Raw genomic sequence first — 25,765 nt, 5'->3', positions numbered from 1 at the left:
ACGGGTTTCATGTTTGTGCCATCATTATATTAGTCAAAGTCCCCATTGTGGACTCCTAGGATTAATATTGAGTCAATAGAGTCATTGTACAATTAAAGAGACCCTTCTTGGGCTTTGGAATCATGTAAAAAGATTTATTATTGAGTAAAATATGATTTATGTAACCTCCACACCAAGTCGGCCTAAAGGACACCTATTCGACCTCACCTGGAGCCTATAAAAGGAAGGAGATCGAATTCATTTGGAGCATCTCATCTCAAGCTAGTTCGATATCTCTCTAGAAGCCAGAAAAAGTGCGAAGTGGATCAAGGAAGCCAAAAGGAGTGCGAGTTGGGTCAAGGTCAAAGAGAAGGAAGAAATCGAAGTTTTGGTGCTACTCTCTCTCTCTTTCGTGCCCTAGTTTGGGAGTTTGAAGTCTTCCAGTTGTTGCTCCTGCCAGTTGGTGCTAGATGCTGTAAGTTGCTGCATAGTCAAAGTTGCTGGGGTGGAAGTGCTGCTGCAAAGATGTTGATCATCTGGAAAGGCTGACTTGGTGTGGAGGGAAGGTTTGGTCTATGTCTAGGTTGAAGAGTCTTAAAGAAAACTATTGAAGGAAGAAAATTTTTCACTAGGTTTTCACCTCGAGGGGGGTTTTGCCCTAGCATAGTGCCCACATCTTGTGTCTTGTGTTTTTGTGATCTTCGTACACGCATAATATGGTAATTGCTTGATGAAAGATAAGATAATAAATAAGTAAAATAAGCCAACATAACTCAAGTAATTATCAAAAAAGAGGAATCAAACCCTAATCTACTTGCATTGATTTCTCAACACATTAAGCCTGAAAACCTGTTGTTTGGAGGGTAAACCTAGAGCTGTAATGGTAGGGCTAGTGACATTTGTTATGGCAAGTATTCTATGTCAAGATTTGATGACCTTCTGTTGATGTCAGATGACTGCAGTAGTAATCTTCTTGTGACAACAGTGACTCTGTGCCCTTGTTTCTTGACAGTATCTACATGACTATATTGTGTGAAGTGATTTGAAGGTATCACTGTGTCTTTGTCCTTGAGCTTATGACTGTAATGATGCTGTACATTGGATATGGCAGTCAACCCTTAAAATAATAACAATGGAGTGACTATAGGGACAACAATATAACAATGAACTTATTTGTATTTCCTGTAGCAGAGATGTTGGCATCATAACAAAAGACTCAATTGTACACACTGACATTATATCTAGGATTTGTTTGCATACCTAAAATTGCTAGGGTTCATTGATGTTGATTGAATATTGAGACAATGTTTCTACTAAGATCTGACAGTGAGACATTGAACTTTGTCTATGACATTGTACGTGTTGACAAAAGCTTTTGACAGTACGGAGATGTCCCTGTAACAAGACAACCCTTTTCTGATAGTGATATATATACTCTTGGGTGGCAAGGCTCTTACGGAAGGTATGATAATTGGACTGCATAATTGGCGGCAGTGAACGTAGATGATGACATACCTAACGAAAGTATGCTATATGGAAGTTAAATGATGACATTCTACAGGATATTATTGACAACAAAAACTCAATGATAGTAGTGATGTTTGATCTGAATCCTTGTGACAGTAATTGATAGCCTAAATGCTTGAGGTCTGGGCAATTGTTACAGTAACTTGAATATATGTGGAAGAATCCCTTGATGAGTTGTACTATCATTGATTTAATGTGACACTGATTTGAGCAGCATGACAGTGACTCCTATGAAAGTGAGACAGTCATATGATAAGTGACCTGGTGAACAATGACATGATAGTAACAATGATGTGAATCGCCGAGTGCCCCTTTATGACTATTGCAGTGAGATGATGTCTGGACAAATGGAGCAGTGATGATGATCAATGAACAATTGAGCTGTAGGCAGACTGAAGCAGATGTGACAGTGGTAGCAGCAAAAGCAGTGGTTGCAGACAATGAATGCAACAAAGGTAGCAGTGGAAGCAGTGGACAACAGTAGCACTGAATGAATTGCTTGTTTGTAAAGGAGGCTGAAGACTCTTGCAGACCTTGTCTACAAACATCTTCACGCATTGGGGAGTCTTGTACTTCTAACTTGGCTGGGAAATTGTTGTATGTAAGCCATACATAATGCAAAGGTTGTTGGATGACATATTCTGTGTATTGTTCAAATGATGTGATGTTTATGGTTCTGTCTTGATTATTACTCTGAATGTTTAAAGATTAAGTATCCAATTGTAAAAAGTAAAGGAACACTGATTTGTCCCCCTCTTAGTGTTTCCAACAATTGGTATCAGGGCAGGTCCTTCTTTGAAGCTTAACTGCTTGAAGGCATACTTGTAGCATTCAGAGTTGAGTGGTGGAGATTGCAGTTGAAGATAAGATGGTTGTTGATTCGAAAGAAGATGTTAATTCCCTCAAAGACAAGCTTTGAGCAATGACATGGGACAGGGATATGACCACAAGTATGTATAATAGTCTTTATAGGGAACATGAAGACCTAAAGGCCGAGAAGACAAAGTATTACAATAATTGGAGATATGCCATAGTTGATATCATCTGGCTTGAAGTTCAAATTAAAAATCTACAATCATCAGAAAAGGATCATGAACTTGATGAAGCAAAGAAGGAAGTGGATCATCTCAAAAACATGCTGGAAGAAGCAAATAAGAGAGAAAGCACCCTGACAAACAAGTTCAAAGAAAAGTAGAAGCCAAATAAATGGAACAAGCAAGATAAAGAACTTGGCAAACAAATCACTACCTTGAAGAGGGAACTTGAAGAAGCCAAAAGGATTGAGGATGTCTTAAGAAGTCAAATGAAGCAAAAGGAAGAAGACTGCATGAACCGTGAGCAGGAAATGGTCACCTTGAGAACTGAAGTGGACAAGTTGAATTAGAAATTGAGAAGTTCTTGTTGATTTTTGGTAGCATCGGATGTGCTTTGGCCATGAAAATTGGTGGAGAGGCTAAGGCACATGAGATCTCCAAGAACTAGAAATGGTATGGGGAAATGCCATCCAGTTGGAGAGATATTAAAATAATTAATATTTTTAATGGGGTTCCTAAGTCTAAACTTAGGAAAATTAAAATATTAATGGGTATAAATATAAAACTGGGTGAGAATGTTCTAAATGACATGGATCAAGCCAAATCTAATCTTAGCCGTTGATTAGAGACTTAATTTCGGCCGTTGAAGACTCAACAGGAAAAGTATAAGAGGAGGGTTGAAGGTTAGTTGGAGATACACCAAATTGGTTAGTCAGTTTGATTTTTTGGAGCGGAGTTTGCTGAGAGAATCGAACCAATGATATGTTTCAGCGAGGGGCAGTTCGACATGAAGCCGAGACTACATAGCAAAGAGGTAGAGATAGTGTCAGAGAGATAGCGCAGAACCTGGAGAGGCTGACGCAGAGGCAACTGGGAGCTACGCAGAGGCTAGCAGAGCTGACGCAGGGCCAAGAGGCAGCGCTGGAAGATTTTCGTGGGGCAGACTGGGCATTGGTGCGCTGGGAAGGGTGACGCAGAGCAGCAGAGAAGCTTGGAGCAGCTTTCGCTGTCCAGCTAAGGAGCTGCAATTGTTGTTGTGGGATCGTTCATTCGGTGATTGATTAGCCGGAATATCTGTCTCCAAGGAGAGGTACTACTGCTGAGGGCATTCTTTGTTGGGTGAGCCATTTCTGGCACCCTAGATGTATTCAGAAACTGCATAATAATAAAACCCTCATATCTGCTGCACCGGTTTTCCCGCATTGGGTTTTTCCGGGGACGATTGTCCAAAAATAATGGTGTCCCTTGTGTGTTTGTCTCAGTTATTTCAGTTGCTGATCTGTATATGAGTTAAGGCTGCATTTGTGTTTATTTCAGTATTTATATTTATAAATAACTTGTTAATGGAATGAACAAGTAGGAGAAATTAGACCAGATAACGCAGTAGGGATTTCTAACGTGTCAGACTTAAATTTCAATAGTTCCCAGGTCTTGGATGACATTCTCAATTTCCAGAGTTCACCACTTATCAAGATAGGTCTTGGATATGTTGGATAGTCCTCATGCTCTAATGATGAAGAACAACCACATGTCAAAGAAGAAAAGAAGCCTCATGAAGTAGAGAAGCCACATGTCATAAAGGAGAAGCCTCATGAAGAGAAGCCACATGTTAAGGAAGAAAAGAAGCCTCATGATAAAGAGAAGACTCATGAAAGAAAGCCTCATGCCAAAAATGGAGAGAAGTCCAAAGTCAAAGTCCTTCACAAATCAACCAACACCAAAAGCTGGAAGACCAATACCTCAAGAAATCAAGATGATGCATTTAGAACACCAAATCATCAATGAACATTCAAAAGTAAAGAGCAACAAAGCCTTGGATATTTTTAAGGGCGAGGTACCTTTAGTAGGTATTCATGCATATTGTTGGGCAGTGGATCCCCCCATAGCGGGTTTTTGGGGCTTGAAGCCCGAATTTTGGTCAAGTGTAATGTAAAGACCCCGCGAAATGCGGGCGCGGAGCGCGAGAGTCTAGGGTTGTCCGCCTTAAAATAATGTAATTTAATGTATGGTATGTCGGCCTACCCATGGTCCGCGGACCATGGGATTGTATAAATAGAGCAAGGCTCTAAGTGTAAAGGCAGTCTTAGTTTTGGAGAAGTAACATGTTCTTTTGGATGATGAATTAGCTCTGAGTCTGTAAGTCCAAGTCTTGGGTTGTAGTAGTAGGAAGAGGCTCTGCAGCTGAGTGCGCAGAGGCCTGGTAGAGTCCGCAGCTGTGTGCGCGGACCCCTGCAGCTGAGTGCGCAGGGCGGAGTTGGGATTGTACTTGAACAGAGGATTAATAAAAGATAAGTTGATTCTGAAATACTGTGTGTTTATGCTTTTGTTATATTTATGCATCTCTTTACAGTTTTATGATTGTGTGCACTTGTTATGAATGTTGAATGGTTAATGAGAATATTGGTCACACAAAATTAAGTTAAGATCTATAATAATATCACAGTAAAGATAAAGGATCTAGATAGCACCTCTTCGCGCTCTTTACAAGGCTGTGCGGAAGCAGTTGCACAAGTTGCGAAGGACAGACAGCTGCGTGGAGCAGCGCAAGTGCGCGGGTTCGGTTCACAAACTTCCTAGACTTCATCAAGACATCCCTAGGGTGCGGAAACTTGGTTTTAGCACCGTCCCATACTACCTCGGGTGAGACCTCACTCCACGCACCGCGGGCTGTTGTCGAAAGGGCCGGTAGTTTCGGGATTTGTTTGGCTAAATCACTTCTGAACCTGGGTCAGGCCCCAACAAGCCAACACATATTCCATGGTTATTATTACACATGTTTTGACTATGGACATAGAGCTCAAGATTGTAGGGGATATAGCAGAAGTATCGATAGACGTTTTTATCAAAGCCCTAGAAGCAAATTTTCAAGGTTTTTATCAAAGCCCTAGAAGCAATTTCTCTGGAAGACAAGAGAGAGTTTGGTGGGCTGGTTGCAGGTGTTAATGATATCCGTTCAAAACTAGAAACGATTTCTTCAAGTTCGGGTGGAACTTCTTCTCGGGTTTTCTTTGGAGTATCAGTGATCAACCTCCAAATATAGCTATTCTGCTAAAATCGCAAAACTGTTTAATTTACTCGATATATGGCAAAACTTTAATTTTTCCATGGAACCAAAAAGGAATTAAAACTCCAGTTCATAACCTTATCGCATCTGCCACTCCACAAACCTTTAGCGCATCAAATCTTCGCTGTTGATCTCATTCCTCAATCCGACAATTGTCGCGTCACCCGCTCACCAACTAGCTTGGCCAATCCCCATCATCAATCGATCCTGCTTGATCCAATGGCTATCACGTAATCTCGCGTGGATTCTAGCACGACCGATATTAGGTCGAGGGCGTGCAAGAAAAGTAGTTTTCTAGTGCTACGTGTCACCCGCTAAGGGTAATCGCGTGAAATTGTAGAATACCACTTACCACCTTTTGACCGCACAAGATATTGCTTACACCTATGAAGATCGCTCTACTATTCTGATTAACGTCTGTGGTTGTTGGCACATGATAACAATTAGATCTGTTGGATCTGTCCGATTGGACGATTCAAATCTTTTCCTGGGTTTCTCGTGAATTTATCAGGTTTCCTCACCAGACTTAGCACCTCCGCCAAGTTTAGTCTGTCTCTAAATTAATTAAATACACAGTGAGTGAAGATTTAGATGCGACAACACAAGATTATACAAAACTCAACAAAACTCAGAAATATTTCGAAGGAAATAAAACCTCCGGGATTTGACCATTCATGCACAGTATTCACAGAGATACAGAGAAATTCCAAATTTTACATTCCAATCCTTAGCCAAAATCCAGCCAAAATCTGTCAAAAATCCCATTCTACTAATTCAAAACTTAAATAAATACCTGCTCATACAACAATCAGATCCTAAATCAATGGATCGAATCTACCTAATCCTAGATAACATCTAATCTGCATAATATCCCCCTCAAGAATCTCAACTAAGCTTAATTACTTGAATTAATTACAAGATAATTCAAATCCCTGAGTTCAGACTCCTGAGGACAAAATTCTTCATGGGCTCTTGTCATGAGCTCTTTTACAGAACTGCCCAACTTTTGTAGCATGGCATTTGTCATCCAAGTAGCATCAACAATTGGTTGATCCTTCCACTTGATCAAATACTGAAAATACTCTTGTCCTCTTGTCTTTTTGAACAATCTCTTATCTAAAATCTTTTCTGGCTGCAATGCCTTTGTTGTAGGTAACTGTTTTACCCAATCAACCTCTGATACCCCTCCTGACACTAAGCTCTTCTTTATCTTCTGCTGTATCATCTGCATTTCTATTTTCATACCTGTACAAATCAAAAACATTGAAAATTGGAGACATTCCAATGTCAGGGGGTAATTCAATTTCATATGCATTTGCAGAAAATTTCCTCAAGACTCTACATGGTCTAATTTTCTTAAATTTAAACTTGTTATACTCCCTTTCTGGAAATCTTTCATTCCTTAGGTGTGCTAAAACCAAATCTCCAACCTCAAAATTAACTTCTCTCTTCTTCAAGTCTGCTCTGCTCGTGTACTTTATGTTGCTATTCTATAACTGTTGTTTTACCTGTTCATGTATTGCTTGAATCTTTGAAGCAAAATCTTCTCCTTTAGCACTTCTCATTTCAGCTTTTCCCAAGACTTTTAATTCAGACACTCCTCTTGGGTGCATTCCATAAATTATATGGAATGGACTCTGCCCTGTACTCCTGTTAGGAGAATAGTTATAAGCATATTCAGCCTGTGCCAAAATATGATCCCACTGTTTTGGATGTGCACCTGCAAGACTTCTCAGAATATTACCCAAGCTTCTATTTACCACTTCAGTCTGTCCATCAGTCTAAGGATGATAAGCTGAACTGAAACTCAGTTTAGTACCAAGTTTCTTCCACAAGGTCCTCCAGAAATGACCAACAAATCTGGTGTCTCTGTCTGAAACAATGCTCTTAGGTAACCCATGCAACCTTACAATCTCCTTAAAAAACATATTAACAATGTGAGTAGCATCATTGGTTTTATAACATGGAATAAAATGTGCCATTTTAGAAAATCTGTCAACCACAACATAAATTGAATCATTTCCTCTTTGAGTTTTTGGTAAACCCAAAACAAAATCCCTACTTACCATATCTTAAGGTCTATCTGGACTAGGTAATGGAACATACAAACCTGTGTTTTGGCTCCTTCCCTTTGCATACTGATAGAGTTTACAATTTTTTACATACTTCTCCACTTCAGATCTCATCTTCGGCCAGAAATAAAACCGATTCAACTGTTCATAAGTCTTGTCTGCACCAAAATGTCCTCCAAGTCCACCACTATGTTTCTCCTTGATTAAATTTTCCCTCATAGAGCAATTTGGTATGCACAACTGATTTCTTTTAAACAACAATCCTTCTTGCAAGAAAAAATCTAGCCACTTACTTCTGTCTAACAAAACATGATTTTTACAAGCTTCAAATGCCTCTTTAAAATCTAAATCTTTCTCATATAATTCTTTAAGAAAATCAAAACCCAACACTTGAATTTGACTTTCCTAAACTAGGATACTTTTTCTGCTTAAGGCATCTACTACTTTGTTTGATTGGCCATTTATATGTTTTAATACAAAATTAAAACTTTGAAGATATTCTACCCATTTTGCATGTTTCTGACTAAGCTTTGGCAATGTATGATTGTCTGAATAAAGTATAGACTCCTTAGACATCAAGTAATGTCTCCACTTTTTCAATAACTGTACAACTGCATAAAATTCCTTATCATAAGAAGAATATTTCTTCTTCGATTCATTCAGTTTTCACTGAAATAAGCTACAGGTCTGTCCTCCTGACTTAAAACAACGCCAATAGCTTCTCCACTAGCATCACATTTCACTTGAAAAGGTTTATTAAAATCAGGCAAAATTAAAATAGGTTTTTCAGTGATCTTCTTTTCAACATCTGGAAGTTTTTTTATTATGCGTCAATAGTCCATTTAAATGGCTGTTTATCCTTTTTTATAGTGTCAATAATAGAAGCATTGATCTTACTAAAATTCCTTATGAATTTTCTATAAAAACTAGCAAGACCATGAAAACTTCTTACCTCAAAAACACTTTTCGGTGAAGGCCACTCTATGATTGCCTTTATCTTCTCTGGATCCATCTTTAATCCATCAGCAGAATCAACAAAGCCCAAATATATCAACTCTTCCTTCATGAATGAACATTTCTTTAAATTTAGTAGTAACTTTTATTGTTGTAGCTTCTGTAAGACATAATTCAGATGTCTCATATGTTCCCCTTTAGATTTGCTGTAAACTAATATATCATCCATATATACTATTACAATTTTACCAATAAATTCTTTCCACACTTCATTCATAAGTCTCATAAATGTACTAGGAGCATTTGATAACCCAAAAGGCATTACCATCCATTCATACAGTCTTTCATTTGTTTTAAAAGTAGTTTTCCATTCATCTCCTTCTCTAATCCTTATTTGATGGTACCCACTTTTTAAATCCAACGTTTTAAAATATCTTGCTCCACTTAAGCAATCCATCAAATCTTCAATTCTAGGTAAAGGAAATTTGTACCTGATTTTTATTTTGTTGATTGCTCTTGAATTAGTGCACATTCTCCAGCCTCCATCTTTCTTTGGACTCAACACTGTTGGCACTGCACAAGGATTCAAACTCTCTCTAACCAGTCCTTTATCTAACAATTCCTGAACCTGTTTTCTGATTTCTTCATTTTCTGTGGGAGTCATCCTGTAAGATGCTTTATTTGGCAGATTTGCCCCTGGAATCAAATCTATATGATCACTTATTTTTCTAATGGGTGGTAACTCATTAGGCAAATCATCTACAATGATATCACAATAATTTCCAGCATCTCTTGAATTTCAATTGGCAAATAAGAAATTTTAGTGGAAGTAATTATTACCTTGGGTTTGCAAATCAATGCAAAATTTACCTCATTCTCTTCAATTTGCTGCAAGTATTCTTTTCCACTCAGCAATAGAGTCTTTGGATCAGATTTTCTTGATGCATCCTCTTCTTCCATAGGCAGCAATGTATGATTAACACCATCTTTACCAAATTTGTATGTGTTCCTTTTCCCATCATGCATAGCTCCTCTATCATACTGCCAAGGTCTTCCCAACAATATGTGACACACATCCATAGGCATCACATCAGACATAATTTTGTCTTTGTATCTGCCCAACTACAACTCCACTTCACACTGTTCATTCACTAACAACTGATGTCCTTTTTGAAGCCATGACACCTTTTAAGGTGTTGGATGTTTCTTTGTCTTTAATTTCAACTTTTCCACCACTTCTATAGAGACCAAATTATCGGTGCTGCCACTATCAATTACCATTTGACAACGTTTTCCTTGAATCTTGCACACAGTCTTGAACAAAGTCTTTCTCTGTGCTGGTTCAACAACTTCCTTAGCTAGATTTAACAAAACTTTGTTTAACTACCAAAGGTTCCCCTTTCTCTGGTACATTTTCTTCTTCTGGCACCTTTGCTACTTCCTCTTTAGTCTGAGCAACAATTACATTTCTCTGATTTGTCCCTACGTTTTCTGGGCACTCATAGGCTCTGTGTCCTAGCTTGTTACATCTGTAACATCATATTTCTCTTCCTCCGCCTCTGCTTCCTCTTCCTCTGAAAAACTCCTTCTGCCACTTGCATCACCTTTTGTGGGTGTATGCTGATTCGAGCTGCTGCTAGCTCCATCTCTAGGTGCTGTAGATCTTCCTCTACCACCTTGACTTCCTCTTCTTTGGAAAGTACCTCTACTTCTGGCAGATTGCTTCCTCATGAGTTTTTCTTCAGCCTTCAATACCATCTAATAAGCCTCTTCGACTGTTTTAGGAGACAACACACTTATCTCATCTTGGATCTCCATTCTGAGACCATTTATATATCTTGCAACTTTCTTGGCTGTATCTTAAATTTGTCCAGCTCTTATGCTCACTTTGTAAAATTCTTCTGTGTATTCTTTCACTGTCAGAGATCTCTGTCTAAGATTCTGCATCTGTCTAAATAATGACTGTTGATAATCACTTGGCAAAAACTTACCTCTCAAGTTTGCCACCATCCTGCTCCACTTATTAATTGGTTGCTTACCAAGTCTCCTCCTTTCTGCTTGCACTCCATCCCACCAAAGTGCTATATGTCCTTTCAATTTTGTGACAACAAATTTCACTCTTTCCTTCTTCCATTTCTTCATAATCAAAGAATTTATCCATGTCATTAATCCAGTCTATCAACTCCTCAGGGTTTAAACCTTTTGTATAAACTGAACCCTCAAGTCTGGGTTTAGATGTGGATCCCAACAATGATTTAAAGAATCTCATTTCAGGAGTAACTTCTGCAGGTTCCTCTTCTTCTGCTGCTTCAACTTCAGGCTCATTGACATCTCCAACTCCTGCATCTCCTTGATTTCCCATTTCCACTGCTTCTAATCTAGCTTGCATCTGTTGCATAGCTTCCAACACTTCAGCATTTGCAACTGGTCTTCCTCTTCTTCGACCACCACCACGTCTTCCTCCAACTCTGAAAGCCATGTTGGATTTCTTTTTTGATCTTTGAGATCCTGTTCAGTGTCAGTAGGCTCCTCTGATGCCACTAATGGTTGGCTGGTTGCTGGTGTTAATGATAATTGTTCAAAACTAGAAACGATTTCTTCAAGTTCGGGTGGAACTCCTTCTTGGGTTTTCTTTGGAGTATCAGTCATCAACCTCCAAGTTTAGCTGTTCTGCTAAAATAGCAGAACTGTTTAATTTACTCGATGTATGGCAAAATTTTAATTTTTCCATGGAACCAAAAAAGAATTAAAGCTCCAGTCCATAACCTTGTCGCGTCCGCCACTCCACAAACCTTTAGCGCATCAAATCTCCGCCGTCGATCTCATTCCTCAATCCGATGGTTGTCGCGTCACCCGCTCGCCAACTAGCTTGGCCGATCCCCACCGTCGATCGATCCCGCTTGATCCAATGGCTATCGCGTAATCTCGCGTGGATTCTAACACGACCAATATCAAGTCGAGGGCGCGCGGGAAAAGTAGTTTTCTCGTCCTACGTGTCACCCGCTAAGGTTAATCACGTGAAATTGTAGAATACCACTTACCACCTTTTGACCGCGCGAGACACTGCTTACACCTATGAAGACCACTCTACTATTCTGATTAACGTTTGCGCTTGTTGGCACACCATAACCTTTAGATTTGTTGGATCTGTTCGATCGGACGATTCATATCTTTTCGTGGGTTTCTCGCGAATTTATTAGGTTTCCTCTCCAGACTTAGCACCTCTGCCAAGTTTAGTCTGTCTCTAAATTAATTAAATACATAGTGATTGAAGATTTAGATGTGACAACACAAGATTATACACAACTCAACAAAACTCAGAAATATTTCAAAGGAAATAAAACCTCCGGGATTTGACCATTCATGCACAATATTTAGAGATACAGAGAAATTCCAAATTTTACATTCCAATCCTTCTCAGCCAAAATCCAGCGAAAATCTGTCAAAAATTTGTCAAAAATCCCATTCTAGTAATTCAAAACTTACATAAATACCTGCTCATACAATAATCAGATCCTAAATCAATGGATCGAATCTTCCTAATCCTAGACAACATCTAACCTGCATGATATTCTCCTCAAGAATCTCAACTAAGGTTAATTACTTGAATTAATTACAAGATAATTCAAATCTCTGATTTCTAGCTCAAATCCTATCTAGAAAGCTTTGTAAAGTGACAGCTAAAGGATCCCACTCCTTTGCTTGTAAACTTTCTTTTTGTACTTTTGGAATAAAATTCAAAATCTTTTGTCTTCAAGCCTCATGCTCTTGCATCAGAGTCCCATACACCTATGACAATGAAAGTTACAACACCTTTGCTCCATTTTTGAGGGCAAATGTAGAGTGCTATTTATTTTGCAAGAGATTGCAGAAGTGCCTTGACGTGGACCTCGTAGAATTAGGAAGGAAGGACCTTTATTAGGAAGGAAGATAAGACCACCAGTGCATGACAGAGAAAAAATGTTTCACAATGAATTCTCACACAATTGGTAGATGCACTGAGATAGGGGGAGTTTGTAGGAGAACACATCGTATAGGGGGAGCACATGTAATGGAAGCAATGATGCGACAGGAAAACATATTGTCAAGGGGAGCTTGTAGAGATGATGCAACAAGTGAGCATGTTGTGAGGACGTGTCAACAACCCTTTGCCATTGATGTCAAAGGGGGAGAGAATCTTGGAAGACTCAAGGGAGAGAATCATGGAAGAATCAAGGGAGAGAGAGAGAGATGCATGATGCAACATGCCTTATCATGCTAGGTGTGTTGACATCAATGACAAAGGGGGAGATTGTTGAGTATGTTGTCATTGATGTCAAAGCAAGTGCGTGGGTGCAGGTACATGATGTAGAATGAGTGCAGATATCGTCATTGATGTCAAGGTTTGGAGGCCATCGATGTGATGATGTCTAGCTTGATGATGCAGTGATAATGCCCTAGCCCTAGGGTTTGGATTCCTTAGACAATGGACATACTCTACACTTGTTGAGGATTTTGTTGATGCAAATCACCAATTGTGTCTTGGAAACCCTCGACATCAGATTCTCCTCGTCATGCTAATTCCATTGATATATGGAGCATCTCGTGGACCGTAGGTTTTAATCCCGTACAGAAATTACCTGCATATGAATTCTAAAACACAAAAAACAAACAATGCAAGAGCATAACACATAAAACACATATACACAGAGATTTTCCCTTGGATCCCAAAACGAGGACTACCAAATTGATTTTTCATTATATTACCTTCAATGTTACAATACATATTTATACATGCCAAAGCATCCAATACCATGGACCGAAAACCATCGTGTCCAAAACCATGGACCGAAAACCATCGCGTGCAAAACCATGTGCAAAAAGTTAAAACCATGCACAAAACCATAGGTAGGTCTGCCCAACCTACTGTAGGGTCCAAATTTTTTTTTCTCGGGCCGCTGCCCCAGACCCCGTAGGCCCCCCCTCAAACCCCCGAACAAGGGGGGCGGCACCCCTTTTGCTGCGCAATCGGTGCAACGAAGGGAGGGCTCTGCCCCCTCTCTAACCCCCCGGTTGACTCTGTGGGCTAGTCATGGAAAGAATATAACACAACCCAACATTCATGGTTTGAGAGATATGCTTGATTGAAGTTGAAGCCCCTATTAGTGGTTCCAAACCCCATGATGCTGATGTGGCATCTTAGTACTGGTTGGATGACATGACAATTCCTAAGTGGATAATGTGGCTGTGTATAATTGGTTTACACCTAGGGTGAAAGGGATCCTCATTCAAGGACTTGATAAAATAAATTAAAGGGATATTAAGTGACTTAATTTTTGATAAGGATAAATTTAAATTTATTATGATCCAATTTTTTTTGGAAGCAATATTTGGGTTCATAATAAATTTAAAATTCAAAAGTCTAGAATAATCCTTTTCTAAAGTTTCTCTAGTCGGCCTCTTTTTGTCTCTATAAAAGGAGCACACTCGGCTAATCAAATGTGGTGAAGTAACTCACTTTTTATATCTGCAGCCAGGAAGGTTATTAAAGTTCCCTTTTTTTTATTCTTATTGCTTGTGTGAGGCTCAAGCTCGTAGATTTATGGAAGGCTTCACAGAGTTCTCAGAGTTATCTATAAGATCAAATATTTGAAGGACTCTGCCATAAGGGCTCTGGGGCAAATTCATTAGCAGTAGATCAAATCCATTAGTGGTTGATCTGAAGAAGAATTCTGTGTGGATGGAAGTGCAAATCTTCTAATGCCTCTGCGGCCTAGCAGAGTTTTGGAAATCCTCTTGAAGAAGCTGATGTTTTGGCCTGGGATGTTTTCCTTGTTATTTGACAAGGGTTTTGTTTATTGCTTGCATTTCTTGGCATAGGGTTTCGCTGGAGTGACTTTATTTTGTAGGTGACTTCTGGTTTGGCTCAGCTTAGCAGCTCGGATATGTTCTGTGCACATATCAAATCCTTGAGAGGCAAAACCACTGTGTTAGGAGCAGCAAAGGGTTATACATCACTCCGGCTTATTGAGGAAGAAAAGAACCATTAATTTCTCAGCAAAGAAATTCCAGGATTGTTTGATCTAAAACTTCGGTCTGTTCAGAACATTATAGTGCAGATGTTTAAGGGTTCTCGGCCTTTATGCAAGGCCTATTCCTTGTGGATCTATGGCTAGCACTATGGAAAGGCGTACAAAGTCTACTTTATGACTTGATCTCCTAAGTCTGGAACCTCCTTATTGTGCAGCCATTCAGAAATCCTTGAATTATCATCATCGATTGTGAATAAGGGCATCATATCCTGAAGGAACAGGGATGCATGAGTGATCTTCTTGATGGTTACACTGCATCAATGATCAGATGTGTGACTGTAATGAAGTTCGGCCTAGACAACCCTTGGAGTCCACCATGCTAACTTTAAAATAAAAGAAGTGCCTGAAGTCTCTTGTGAACATAAACCGATTGTAACGATGCATTTGAACCATTAAGCCTGAAGATCTGTTATTTGGAGGGTAAACCTGGAGCTGTAATGGTAGGGTTAGTGACATTCGTTATGGCAGTATTCTGTGTCAAGATTTGATGATGTTCTGTTGATGACTACAGTAGTAATCTTCTTGTGACAACAGTGACTCTGTGCCCTTGTCTCTTGACAGTATCTACATGACTGTATTGTGTGAAGTGATATGAAGATATCACTGTGTCTTTGTCCTTGAGCTTATGACTATAATGATGCTATACATTGGATATGGCAGTGAACCCTTAAAATAATAACAGTGCGGTGACTATAGGGACAACAATATAATAATTACCTTATTTGTATTTCCTGTAGCAGAGATGTTGGCTTCATAACAGAAGACTCAATGTTGTACACACTGACATTATATCCAGGATCTGTTTGCATACACAAAATTGCTAGGGTTCATTGACGTTGATTGAATATTGAGACAGTGTTTCTACTAAGAGCTGATAGTGAGACACTGAACTTTTCTCTATGACATTGTTGACAGAACCCTTTGACAGTATGGAGATGTCCCTATAACAAGACAACCCTTTTCTGACAGTGATATATATACTCTTGGGTGGCAAGACTCTTATGGAAGGTATGTCATTTGGATTGTGTAGTAGGTGGCAATGAACTTACAGGATGACATACTTAATGAAAGAATGCTGTATGGAAGTGAAATGATGACATTCTACAGGACATTATTGACAACAACAACTCAATGATAGTAGTGATGTTTGATCTCTGAATCCTTGTGACAGTAACTGATAACCTAAATTCTTGAGGTCTGGGCAATTGGTACAGTAACTTGAATGTATGTGGCAGAAATTCTTGATGAGTTGTAGTATCATTGATTTAAAATTTTAATGTGACTCTGATTTGAGCAGCATGACAGTGACTCCTATGAAAGTGAGACAGTGATATGATAAGTGACCTGGTGAACAGTGACATGATAGTAAAAATGATGTGAATGGCTGAGTGTCCCTATATGACTATTGCAGTGAGATGATATCTGGACAAATGGAGCAGTGATGATGATCAGTGAACAATTGAGTTGTAGGCAGATTGAAGCAGCTGTGACACTGTTAGCAGCAGAAGCAGTGGTTGCAGACAGTGAGCGTAACAGAGGCAACTGTGGAAGCAGTGGACAAGAAGTAGCAGTGAGTGAATTGGTTGTTTGTAAAGGAGGCTGAAGACTCTTGCAGACCTTGTCTGCAAACATCTCAAGGCATTGGGGAGTCCTGTACTTCCTTCCAGCTCAGCTGGTAAATTGTTGTATGTAAACCATGCATAATGCAAAGCTTGTTGGAAGACACGTTTTGTATATTGTTCAAATGATGTGATATTTAAGATTTTGTCTTGATTAATGCTCTGAATGTTTAAAGATTAACTATCCAATTGCGAAAAGTAAAGGAAATACTGATTCACCCCTTTTAGTATTTCCAACACCTACATCACCCCTCCAAGGCATGTAGGAATGATGCAGCATTGTCTAGGGCAAGCCTTGTCAGCAAGGAAGAAATGTACTAGCCTTCCCAAGTCATCTCAGTGACATCCATCCTCATCCTGGCTCCGGGACAAGGCATTGTCCATCAGACAGGGTCAAGGCCAACTTGGCGGCATCTTGGGTCCATTTGGCGTTTCAGCATTTGGAGGTACATCAAGAGGTGTAGAATCGTGTAGAAGTTGATCAAGGCCCAACGCTCATCTTTGGAGGGGAAACATCGGGGCCACGAGGTCATATTTGCTCTTTGAATGGGGCAAAGCATCCTTTGGAATGTGTTGGAACGGAGTAAAGCCATCCCTCAATGGATCTCTGCTGCATGTGTGATCACTGATACCTCTTGAAAAACCTCTCACTATTAAGTGAGATCAACATCAATGGGGATATAAAACTACTAAAGCATTATAATGGAGCATATCTAATTTCAGAGGGACGTAAATACTTCACACGAGACTTACCCTCAAATACCTAACTAGCTCGAGATCTGTAAACAAGTTACCTCACTTATCTCATGAATGATTAGGTCAAAAACCTTATTATCCTCCGAGGGGAGTGACATGTCCTAGGTAGATGCATCAATCCATAGGTGTATGTGATCAGGTGTTCATGGAGTGGGAAAGACTTCAAAGAAGATGCTACAGCCATGAGACTAGCTAATGAAGGTCCAACACCCTGAGTATAATGATTTAAGGAGGGAGCAATCATGGAGCATAAGTTACCCTTTCCTCAGCGGCATTTTCCACTCCTCTGATGCACCTTCTACTTTAATGAGAATAACTTAGGAGACCAAGCTTGCTTTGTGCTTTTCCAATACCCCTTAAAGATGTAGTTGTTTCTCACTCATCGGGGTTGGTACATTCAAGAGTTCCGTTGATGATAGTGGCCTTCTAAGATGATTCTTCTTGATCATGATCATTCCTTTATACATTGATGAGGTCATTCAATGGCTACCTCCTTCCTACATGAATATGTTTATCTGAGCTATCTCTGCATAATGCTCCTATATTCTTAAAGATGCCATTTTCATAAATCATGCATTCTATCCTACATCTACATGTTCCTATGATACCCAAAACTTTAAAGAAGACTTATGTGAAGAAGTTGATCTTAGTCATAGTAGAGATCCAGAGGGTCCTCTTTCTTCTGCTTCTTCCCTTCTTCTTTCACTTCTTGGGTAATGTGGGCTTCTTCTCGTTTCCTTTTATTGTTGTCCTTCTTGAACTTAGGACAATCGCTCTTATAGTGTTCATACTCTTGGCAGCCGAAGCATTGGACTTTGGACATATCTCTTTTACCCTTTCTCTGTGGACCAAACTTGCCAAATTTTCTTTTTCTCTTGGCCATAGTAGCAAACGCCTGCTCCTTTGATCCCACAAAATCTTTGGCTTTGAGTCTAGTCTCCTCAATTTTGCATAGAGACCAACGTTCATTCAAAGGGTAGCTTCCTTCTTGGCATATATACTTGATGTGAAGTTGCCCCATTCCTCAGGTAATGCATTGAGCACCATAGTTGTCATCTCTCTGTCTGACATAACTTCTCCTAGTTCTTGCAGCTAGTTTTTCATCTCAGAGACCTTCATGAAGTAGGGAGCTATTCCTTCTTCCTTGGATATCTTCATTTTATATAACTCATTACGCAACGATATCACTTCTCCAGCTGTGCTAACTGAGAATAACTCCACCAACTTATCATAGATTTCTTTAGATGTTTCAAGTTTGGAAACATAAGGAATGAGAGGGTCCTTGATGGATTCTATCATAATCCTTTGAGCCCTTGTTTCATCCTTATTAAACTTTGCTAGGGCTTGAGTTTGTTCCTTAGTAGGAACAATGACACTCCCTTTGATGTAGTCCAGAAGTTCATTTTCTTTGAGAAGTAGACCAATCCTCTTTTTCCATGCAAGGAAATTAGTAGTCCCAACCAATTTGTTTCTTTCCTTACAAAAATACATTTTGATATTTTGAGGAGAGGACATAAAAATACTTACTTGAAAGTGTTAGTGATGAGGAGATCTTGCTGCTTCCTTGATGAATGAAGTCTCAGCTTCTTGGATCTTGGAGTTCTTCAAGATGCCTTGTGATAGATTTGCTTGCTGATGAGAACTTCTCAATGTGTAGATCTGGAGATCTTCAATGATGGGCCTGGATCTGAGAACCTTCCTTTGAAGATGATGAGTCTTTGATGTAAACTCTTCTTAGATGAACCTTCTTGTAGATGCCTTTAGATGGAAGGCTTTCTTCTTTCTTTGTTCCAGGATGGTAGTCCTTCTTGATGGATCTAGGAGAGAAGATAGTAATCCTTCTTGTCTTTGATGGATCTGGAACTCTTGCTTGTAGATCTGATGCTTCAACCTTTGTGTGCCCTTGCTTCTTGATCTTAATGCTTCAATCTTCTATGTGCTCTTGAGATGCCCTTCCTTGATGTGTCACCTTAGCTCTGATACCATGTTGAAGAATCTAGGGCATCTGGGTTATAGTGAGATTCTTTTGACAATGATAACTATTTGTGAAGCACTTTTACTTTTCTTATTAGCACAATCTTCTCTTATTGTTATTAGTGTGTGTTTTCTTACTTCATCAAACAGTTACCAAAATAAAAGAGACAAGAACACAAGATGTTGGCTCTTAGCCAGGGCAAAACCTCTCTCACCTAGAGAGGAAAACCCTTCTACAAATTTCTCTTATTGAAGCTTCAATTGACAAATGCCAAACCCTAGACCCTTGACAAGTAGATCCTCCAAGCACAAGACACAATCTCTCTTTCTTTGTCCTTCAATTGATGCCTTCTTCTAGGTTGCACCTTGATCTCTTCCTTCACACTTCTTCTGGCAACTGGCAACTCTTTTTCTGGCAACTGCAGAAACCCTAGGTCTCCTTAGAGACCTCTTCTTTGGTGTCCTTCTTTCCTTCTCTACCTCACTTGGCAATTTTCCTTCTCCTTGATACTTAGGCTAGAGAATGAGGCCTTTCTTGAGGTATGTCCTTGAGGTTATAGGCTGATCCTCTTAACCCTTAATGCTGCTCTGATTTCTTCGCACATGTGGCTGATCTAGGGCCTGAAATAAACCCTTTCACTTGCTCCTTTCCTTCACTAGGTGTGGGATCTCCTTCGCTTGAGATGGAGGCCTATTTGGAGCCTCTTTTCCACCCAATCGAAACTTCTTGTAGAGCTGCAATTCTTGACTTGTTGCAGCAGCAGAATGTCCTCTCTTACCTTCGCATGTGTGACAGAAAAGAGCCCTAAAACAGTCCCAAAAACTCGGATTTCTTTCTTCTCTTTTTCGCTGCCCTAGAAGCACTTTAATGCTCCTTTTCATACCTCTTTTTCGTCCTCTCTTCTTCGCTGATTTCAGAGATGAGTAGTGATCCTTTTGTGAGGTCGAACTGCCCTATATATAGGAGTCTGTCCCTCCTTTTAGGCCGACTTGATCAACTGGTGAGGCCGACTTGACATTTGTGCATAAAAACTCATTTCTTGAGCCGACTTGAAGAGGAGACTTGTCTTTGCTTTGGAGGATCACTCTAAACATATTTCTTTGACTCTAATACATATGTTTACATAGTGTAACATGCCCACATGGGTCTTCAATAATTACATTGACTCTTTGACTTTCCTAGAAGCACTTAAACATGTGCTTGACCTATCGAATGGATAAGAAATCCATTTTTGATAATGACAAATAATAATTCTTTTCTTTTACAAGTACAAATATCAAAATTACATTTATGAAGACCAAACCTAGTTACACTTTCTTCAACATTCTATAGGTTCTTCATACATAACATTGACTCTTTTTGACTTTAATGACAAATCTTGAAGGCTCTCAATGGGACCCATCTAAAAATAAAATCTCTTGCTCATGAAACCCATGAAGCAGGCACTACAATAATAATTTTATTTTTCTTCTTTTCATCATTTACAAAAATCACAATTATATGCTATTATGAAGACCGAACCTAGTTACACTTTTCAACACATCTTCCTCTTCCAATAGGTGAATCTTGAGCAATCTCTGGACACCTCTGGGGATCCATGGAGTGTTGTCTACTGCTGTAGAGGCCCATGGCTATCAACACACACCTTACATGTGCCAATGTAGCTCCTTGGAGGGTTAGGACCTCGTATAGGAAGACCAAACCCAAGATGGAGACCACCTGTAATCTTGCATAAGATCCAATGTGTCCCCTAGCCTTCCATTACGACAAGTCATCAAGGAAATCGAGTAAAAGAGCTTACAAACCATTACAACAGGTGGGGACTTCATAATGGCATGCCCTTCCATAATGGGCTTTGACATGTGCTAATGTCTCCAAGCTCCAAATGGGGTTAACCAGTATCCCATTAGGTGGTTTCTATTTCTAAAGGGGATAATATGTCCAAGGTACATCCTTTAAAAGGTGGTGGCATAGGTAAAGAGATGAATGGAGTAGGGAATGAAAAGGGGAAGTCTTGGGCCACACGCTTGGGTACAAGGGTAGCTAGAAAAAGGGAAGTCCACATTTGGGTATATAATGTATAGGAGGGAGCAATCGTGGTACATGAGGTGCTCGACCTTGATTTTTCCATCCTTCTTTATGTGCCTTTTGCCTTTTATGATTTTTCTTCAATTAACTACTCGGGGCTCAAGGGGTAAGAGCATGATGTGTGAGATATAGCAGTGGATGCTATTGAAGAATGTAACTAGGTTCGGTCTTCATAATTGTACTTGAAGTCCAAATGTAATATATTTGCCAAAAGAAAAGAAAAAATAATTTTTATTATTATTGAATTGACTTGTTAAAGCATGGGTTTCATGCTTGGGTCAATTGTTATAGGTCAAGTCTCCATTGTAGGCTTTAGGATTATTTACTTGAGTCAAAAAGTCAAAGTTTGTTTGGTCAAAGACTCCTCCATCAAGTCTCCTTCAAGTCGGCCTCAAAAGAATCATCATCAAGTCGACTTCCCTCAATGAACTCAAGTCAGCCTAACCTTAAATGGAGACACAATTGCTCAAGCAATCATGTCGGCTTATTTCTCATGGAGACAACTATATATACAAGCATAAGCACTTCACTCAACACAAAGATAACAAGTTCGGATTTCAGAGAGAAATTTTCAGTACGAACACAGTGAGACAGTTCAGATCTTTCCAAAGAATGTGTTCTTAGAATTTCGGTGAAGGCACAGTCTTAGCATTTCGTGAAGGCACAGTCTCAACATTTCGTGAAGGCACAATATCAACATTTCAGTGAAAGATCAGTATAATGAAGATATAACTTTACTATATATTTTGAAGAGATGGGTTCGTTGCTACCACAGTGACAGGGTCTCGGCACAATGACAAGGTCTCGGTGTAATGACAAAGATCTTGGTGCTATCTCAGTGAAATAGGTTCGGTGCTACCACAGAAACAAGGTCTCAGTGCTATTACAGTGATAAGGCTTTAGAGCTGCGGTAGAGACCAGAATTCGGTACCATCTCAGTGACAAGGACTTGTGGCTCACACAATGACATGGATAACAATCTGAAGAATATTACACAAGGATGACTTGATGGAGGAAGTCTCTAATCTCGGTTGTAAGGGTCTTGGTCGTCTCATCTTGAATCTACCAAAGAAAGAATTTTGACTGGGTTTTCCCCTATAAGTGGGGTTTGGCCCTGGCAGTGTGCCTACATCTTGTGTTCTCTTCTATTTGTTGCTTGACATTAGTCTTGATGATAAGAAAAGATAATTCGAAAGAACAAGTAATTATAATGAAAAACATCACAAGATAATATCATAATAAGAGAAATCGTTTAACTGCCACTCTTTGGATTTCTCAATAGATATCCCCTCTTAAGGTAGGGTGTTTCATTGCCCACCAGGGGTTGGGACAATCATGGGTTCCTATATGATGAAGAGGCTCATAGAGCCTACAGGAACTAGGGTGATGGCCATGATGATGGGGTAGAGCTCATGTATTGGCTATTGCCCACGTGCTAAATGTGTTTTTCCCAACCATCTTTTGCATTTTGTGGTAATTTCTTGTTGAATGTGGCCAATTATGCTTTTACCTTTCTGTTTTAGCCACATCAACCTCTGGGGAATCATTCCAGGCCTAACCCAAGGTGTGGGTAAGGTGAGGGGGAAGGCTAATCCTATGTGGACCCAGGTGGGAATAATGGTGAATGGGGTTACAATAGGTGGAAAAGGGCAATATATGTGGTTAAGGGAGCGGGACCATGCAACCAAAATCAGGGTTTCCCATGAAATGTCATCCCTAAAGCCAAACGGTCAGTAAAAGAGATCCCATGGGACTAGAATCCAAGGTTAATATCCAAAGGGGGTCTAAGGGACAAGAGGGCTGACCTAGCCCATTCTTTCCACTAATCCCCCCATTAATCCATGCCCATAAGTGTCCATGATAAGAAAACTACAATACTCAATTACCAAATGACAAGGCATACCTTTAGGTTCGGGAGGCCCACCTTCAAACATACAATCATGACAGATGGGTGAGGAACCACATGGCTAGCTCAGGTGGCAGAGAAGTGGCACAACGAGCTAGTTGGTGGTTGCCGGCTGAGGACCATCTCCTAGAAATTTTTTCTCCTAGGATATCACCCACAAAATGGTGGTTTACAAGCCCAAGGTCACAAGTCAAAAGGAATGTAACAACCATGTGAGGTCTTGTAGGCATCCTAGACTTTGTGTCATGTTGAGTCAGTCTATTTTTGGTCAGACCATGACTGGTCCCTTTGAGTTCATCTCAGGATCTTTTCCTCTTGAATATGATTGGAGATGAGCTTATATGAGGACTCATGGTTTTATGGGTGCCTTGCTTATATAGGGGTGATCACTAGTGTAGGGGTCAGTCTAGTCCATGTTGGGTGCATCTATGTTCCTCCACATGGTTACGAGTCTATTGAGTCTGTAAGTGGTCTTGGCTGTGGTGTTGTATCTGTCAGATATGGGGACATTTTCACACTTCCCGAGGTAGTTCACTCTTCCCAATGCAAAGTGGTCACGAAAAAAAAAAAACCTATAGGGTGTCATATTGCAGAGCTAAGTGAGAGGATGAGATGCCACATGGATTGTTTCCATTTGGATGAGGCATTCTCATGTTCTGGTTGGTCAAAGGCAGTCAACAAGGGTGTGCAACTTTCTAGGGGCAGATCAGGTATAGCATTGCATCATTTTGGACATGCACATTATGTCCAAAATTATCTACTCATCGGCAGGAGAAAAATACACGTCTCAGAATATTTTATTTCTTAAAGGTGTTGGAGTTCATCTACTTGGGTGTGATGATGTGGGAGGACAGGTTTCCATGTGGCATAGTAGGGGCAGATTTTGTCAGAATTTGACAGTAATATGTCAAAATTGGTCTACAGAACAAGAGGAACACAACCTGTGTCTCAGTGTCTCCAAGTTCCCAAGGGCATTAGCGTGGGTGGTTTATTAAGGGGTTTACTTGCTGATTTCTGCATTTAAAATACAGATCTGCTAAAAACAAGGCAGCAAGTAAATTCACAAAGGAACCCCCTTAACTGAGTGTTTAATCATTGAAACACTCACATATTCGGTAGAGTCAGTTAGGATATTTTTAGTACACCAAGATTGACTTTTTATATGCCATATTTAACACAATTTTGAGTGTCTTTGCTTGTTGTTAGTACTTGCATATTTACAGACCTATCAAATAGGACAGCAGACAAAAGTGTTCAACGACTCATCTAACCAAGTATCAAATCATAGAATAAATTAATTTTATCAGTAGTATATTTTTAATACGCTAATTTGGACTATTTATTTGCTAAATTTCATCATGTTTTAGTGTACTTGTGGGCTGAATTAGTTAAATTCATATTGCAGAGTTTTGATATTATGTCGACAGGACAGCACATATAAAGCTGCTCCCTTCAGCCATTAGACTCATTATAAGGCACTGGTCTTGTAGTGTTGGTTGAAGTTAGTTCACTGGAAGCCTCACATGGTCTTGCGGTAGGAGTTGGGGATTAAAGAGTGGGGAGTTAGGCTGAGATGACAGTGGACCTCTGTTCTGTGTGTGCCAACTATAGGGAGTTGTACAAATCTTCAACAACCTGCTAATTGGAGTGGTAACACTGCCTATAACACTCACAATTCATAAATTTTCACCAAGAGAAGCAAGGTGCACCTCTATAGCCTAGGGTGGGAGAGGCGTCTTGTGTGTGTGTCGAGGGGGGGGGAGCAGGGGATGGAATAAACTAAAATGGAAAAAGAATTATAGAAAAATTCTAGTGCAGATCCATCTTAACATCAGATCTTTTAAGCACCAAGAGGTTTGCATGTGGGGTTTTTTGATCCCTTTTGGTGCTTAGAGCTGGGGTTAGGATAAGACCTATGCTAGTCATATGATTGAATTTCCTAGAGCTTGTTTCTTCTTGTTGATCTCCATACTTATTTTGTTGATAGTAGTTTCAATTTTGCCATTTTTTCGCCTCTATTACCTTTCCCTATTAGATGCATGTATTCTACACTTGCAACTGTTACTTTTGCGGTTATGATATAAATATGCCCTTGTTCAGATTTAACTAGGTTGTTTTGGATATGACTTTGATTGACACCTAACAGCCATTGTTGCTGTTGTTCACAGGGTGAAATCAGTCCAGTTTTACACTTGAAGAAGTTAGCTAGAAAAAGAATAATGTTAGCTTTGGAAATCAACATATACTGGTCATTTCTCTAGATGGTCTCACTGGTTTTTTGGATTCTTTTAAGTTGAAAGGTGCTCATAAGTTGGATTGCATGTACACGTGAGATTCTTTGTTCTACAGTACCTTGAAAAATAAGTGATATTGTGAATGGAGCCTGTTGGATGGTAGTTTCAAAATTCAGACTTTGTTTAGTAACTCTTATTTTTCCCTTTGTCAACTATCTTTTTTTCATAGCAAGTTTTCTCCTTATGGAGGTTTCATCACTTTCTCAACAGGTGGATAGATGCAAATATAGCGCTTCATTTGTTCGCGACTGTCACTCCATGCTTCCACTGCAAACACCCATGCAATGGCATTTGTCATCAGGAAGATATCACCTAGGAAAGTCTTATCAATGTTATGGAGTTGGGGATGATGGTCTCTCCAGCGTTTCTATAACACAGGACATTGATGACTTTATCCGTAAAGCTGTAAATATGAGTTTTTTTGAG

General features: G+C 39.7%; 1 long non-coding RNA gene across 2 annotated transcripts in view; it reads left to right on the top strand.

Moving 5' to 3' along the window:
• Positions 1 to 25,639, top strand: part of LOC149266184 (uncharacterized) — an 80,040-nt gene extending 54,401 nt beyond the window's left edge. The window contains exons 2-3 of one of the 2 annotated variants that reach the window (XR_016252498.1): positions 25,214 to 25,345; positions 25,550 to 25,639. This is a non-coding gene — a long non-coding RNA (uncharacterized LOC149266184). The remainder of the gene's footprint in view (positions 1 to 25,213; positions 25,346 to 25,549) is intronic. The other variant, XR_016252499.1, reaches the window with a different exon arrangement.
• Positions 25,640 to 25,765: the final 126 nt, after the last annotated feature.

The sequence above is a fragment of the Pinus tabuliformis genome, chromosome 6 (assembly GCF_031772625.1).
Source record: "Pinus tabuliformis cultivar Carrire ecotype Pingquan chromosome 6, CPIR1, whole genome shotgun sequence".
Lineage (NCBI taxonomy): Eukaryota > Viridiplantae > Streptophyta > Pinopsida > Pinales > Pinaceae > Pinus > Pinus tabuliformis.
This window is presented reverse-complemented; position numbering and strand designations above follow the sequence as displayed.